This window comes from Pinus tabuliformis, chromosome 6 (assembly GCF_031772625.1).
Source record: "Pinus tabuliformis cultivar Carrire ecotype Pingquan chromosome 6, CPIR1, whole genome shotgun sequence".
Taxonomy (NCBI): Eukaryota; Viridiplantae; Streptophyta; class Pinopsida; order Pinales; family Pinaceae; genus Pinus; species Pinus tabuliformis.
In genome coordinates this window covers 1,760,000,973-1,760,004,985 of record NC_142292.1, presented here as the reverse complement: position 1 = coordinate 1,760,004,985, position 4,013 = coordinate 1,760,000,973, and the positions used below count along the sequence as shown (strand labels likewise).

The window sequence follows — 4,013 nt, the reverse complement described above, 5'->3', positions numbered from 1 at the left end:
GCCATCGTTGAGTCAACTGCAGAAACTCGTGCATAATTAATGTTTTCTCAATTTAATTACTTCAATCTCAGTTCCAATAGTATTCAACCATTGGAAACGCTGATTCAGTTAATAAATATAATATTCCCTAGCCTGACAAAGCTTATGCCATAAACCAGGTTTTGTCGGCTGAAAGAAGGGTTACAAAAATAGACAGCGAGAAAAATTCATAAATTATGCTCCAATGACAGTCTTTCAATTTTTACATGACCCACGGTTGCACCTAGATACTTATTTTCATTTACATATCGTTTATCTTTGCTGAACAATATCTGATGAAAATTAAAATCTTGATAGAATGTCTCAAAAACTGGAACACAAGTGAGGCATTTCACTGACAATACGCTCCCATTATTCATGGTATTCTTGCAAATAAAGAGTGCACTTCAAATTGTTCTAATGTTTCCATTGAGCTACCTTAAGGGTGGTGTTGAACCTTGGTTACTTAATATGGATTTAATCCGGCAGTCCCATTATTTGGGGAAGGTCCAACACCCCATTTCCCTTCTTACTCCGAAGGCTCAATAACATGAACTCCATCTGTTTTTCCAAGAGCAAATTGATTCGGTTCGGATGGATGTGATGCAACCACGGCATTACTGCTGAATAAATAACCAAACAATAAATTAAATCATAATATGCATGGTCAAAATCCAAATCTAAAAAATAGATGTATCAACCATGACAGAATGAAAGAGCCCATTTACCTGTTCATTCCCAATGGTAAATATGCAGAAAGTGCAACGGGACAGTAAGGCCTCAAGCTTCCTGCATAAAACACTCCAACACTTTAACAGAAGCTTAGAAGCTTGCATAAACTAGGACAGCCTTCCTGCATAAAACACTCCAACACTTTAACAGAAGCTCAGAAGCTTGCATAAACTAGGACGCTGTCGCATGAGTATAAGGCACTTGAAATAGGAGCAGATATTCTGCATCAAACACTCCAACTGCACTATCACAGAAGATCGCATAAAACACTCCAACACTTTAACAGAAGCTCAGAAGCTTGTATAAACTAGGACGTTGTCGCATGAGTATAAGGCACTTGAAATAGGAGCAGATATTCTGCATCAAACACTCCAACTGCACTATCACAGAAGCTCGCATAAACTAGGACGCTGTCACATGAGTATATGTAACTTGAAATAGGAGCAGATATTCTGCATCAAACACTACAACTGGACTATCACAGAAGCTCAAAAGCTCGCATAAACTAGGACGCTGTCACATGAGTATATGGCACCTGAAATAGGAGTAGATAGGGGATCATAAGGAGACCACTGCAAATGCAACCATGTAACAAGGTGATCCAATCAGATACAGAAGGTAAGTGACATTATATTATTGTCTATGTTTAATTTCAACACTGCTTACAAGTACCTACGTAGCACAAGCGATCCAATTTTCCAACTTGAAAGCATCATATATAGCAAAGTTAAACATGGTCTTTGACTGAGAGCATCATATATAGCTTCTAATTACGACGGAGGAATGGAAAAGCAGCTTCCAAAATGAAAGAATTGACTTAGAGCATCGTGAGAGGAAAGAAACATCATAGTTAAAAATCTCCGGTTGAGATGGGAAAAAGGAGTATTAGTTCAGGTGGGAGTGATGGACTTGAATTTTTATAAAACCTTGTTGCAATTTTTATTATTTTCGGGGTAAAATTGTTGGAATTTATTATTATTATTATTATTATTATTATTTTTAATATTCAGGTGGGAGAATATTGTTTAGAAGTAAAAGTAATGAAAAGAGAGGTAAAATACAATCTTGACTTGACACCATGACTTTTCATGTTTACCGAGACAACTGTCCTATTCTTCACTCTCCACGCCTTTACAATGAATTGTTCCAAGGATGATGAGTTCCCTTCCAAATCCTCTCTTCACTCGAATTTCTCATCTGCTTACGGCCGGACATCACGAGGGTCATCTTTAAGAGCTCAATTGATTGGTCATTTTTTGTTTTTGTTCATCGGCTATCCATTTTATTCTATGATATTTTGTTTTTTTTCTTAACTCCTTGTCGCTATTGCTTTTTTAACTTGTTAACAAATTACATTTACACGGCTGTAACATCCATTCCCAATTTGTTTTTTTATGGGTTAGGTACCTTTATATTAACGTTGACCTTGTTCTCTTGTCTAGCTACTATATGCATTGCATTAGTGGTCAAGTCATGTGGCAGCAACTATGTATATTATGTGGTATTATGTGGTCTAACTAATTGTTGTTTAACTTGGGTTCTCATGCACAACCAACAAGTGAATTTGATCATTATGAAACTGTACTCTTGTATCCCCACTGGTGGTGACGATCTTCCTGGTTGTACATGTACATCTTTTGACTTTAGCTTGTCCCACCCATCTATGCCCGGATATAATTGCCAAAATACGTGGTTGTGAGTATAGATGAACATCATGGAGTCAGACTATATTTAATAATAAAAGAAACCATATACCTGGGCATCAGCTCCAGAAGATACCAACACATTCAAAAACATGTGAAAAGGCCCAGGTGAAAAAGCCAGGCCTGTGATTTTCTTTTGGTGGCCCTTGAGCTTTGCTTTTACCTGTAAAAATTGCAGCTAGTTCAGAGCATGCCACTAAAAGGTGAGTTTTGCTAAAAGGGCACAATGAGTTTTGTATATTTGAATGGATGAATCCTCCATGCCAATTGCAATGATGTTGTTGTCCAGATGGTGGAAAGCCAGAAAGTGGCTGCAGCATGCATAAAAGTTGTCATGACCTACAATGAATCACTAATTAGTAATTAGCATCCCATGAAACCAGTGATTTAGATAAATTGGGAGCCTTTGGATTGAACATTACACAGAACCTTATAGAGTAACTGAACCCCATTACTCACATAATTTAAAAGTTACCTAATTAGCATAAACCAGTGATTTAGATAAATTGGGAGCCTTTGGATTGAACATTATACAAGAACCTTATAGAGTAACTGAACCCCATTACCCACATAATTTAAAAGTTACCCACATGATTTGAAAGTTGAAGGTGAGACATTAGAGAATAAACCCTAAGCAGACCAATTTACCAAAACTGAAATTATATATATCATCGGAAACATTAAAGTGACACTGTTCTTTAGGTAAAAGACTCTCTTACCTTAAATGTCATCATATTGAATAAGGAGACCTTGCCACCGGAAGCAGACCAAAGGTGATATATCCACCAAATGGTTGATAACCTAGATCCACCAGCATCAATGACATAGGAAGCATCTGGGCAAGCAGCAGTTTCCGAGCCATGATGTAGTGACCTTGCTAAATAAAGAGCCATTATTGATTTGAAGAAATACTTACCTGGCCTGCTACTGTTGTTGCGGTGAGGGTGCTTCAAAACTACTCCCGCACTCTCATTATCGAATAACCAAAACCACCCAGCCAAATCGAGTATACCTAGATACTCGACCCAGTATGCTTCTCAACCGATGCATACCGTTCCCCCGTGCCCAGAAACTTCAAAACAAGCAAGGCTCACAAAGAGATTCCATGATAGGGTATTAACCCTGATTCCACTGGGAGGGGTGGAGGTGTTGCCCACCGTTTATCCTCCGAACCCTGGAGTCATGGGAGGACTGTGCGAGTCACGCTCCCCTAGACGTGTGATGATGACTGCCAGATGCCTACTAGGGATCAGGTCGGTATAGCCAACGCTGTCACCCTTGGAGTTTATGAATGGTAGGGTCAGTACAACTGACGCCATGGCATACTCCAGTAGAGGACGGATAGGATGGGAGCGGAAGGGATTAGGAAGGATAGGATGATGTAGTAATAGCCTGGGGGGGGCCTGATGAAGTAGAACATGATCATTAAGTTATAAACCTAAAAGTATTCAAAACACCAATTTTATAGTGATCTCACATTAAGTAAAAATAAAAAATAAAAAAAATAAAAATAAAATAAAAATAAAAATTTAACCTCAATACTCAATCCGAGCAAGAATG

The 4,013-nt window shown here is 38.3% G+C and overlaps 2 long non-coding RNA genes across 2 annotated transcripts; both read right to left on the bottom strand.

Moving 5' to 3' along the window:
- Positions 1-361: 361 nt before the first annotated feature.
- LOC149265975 (uncharacterized) lies at positions 362-863 on the bottom strand. Its single transcript, XR_016252310.1, has 2 exons — positions 747-863; positions 362-638 (listed from the first exon to the last, which is right to left on the bottom strand). It is a non-coding gene; the product is annotated as an uncharacterized LOC149265975 (long non-coding RNA).
- Positions 864-1,188: 325 nt separating this feature from the next.
- Positions 1,189-3,309, bottom strand: LOC149265974 (uncharacterized). Its single transcript, XR_016252308.1, has 2 exons — positions 3,173-3,309; positions 1,189-1,322 (listed from the first exon to the last, which is right to left on the bottom strand). It is a non-coding gene; the product is annotated as an uncharacterized LOC149265974 (long non-coding RNA).
- Positions 3,310-4,013: the final 704 nt, after the last annotated feature.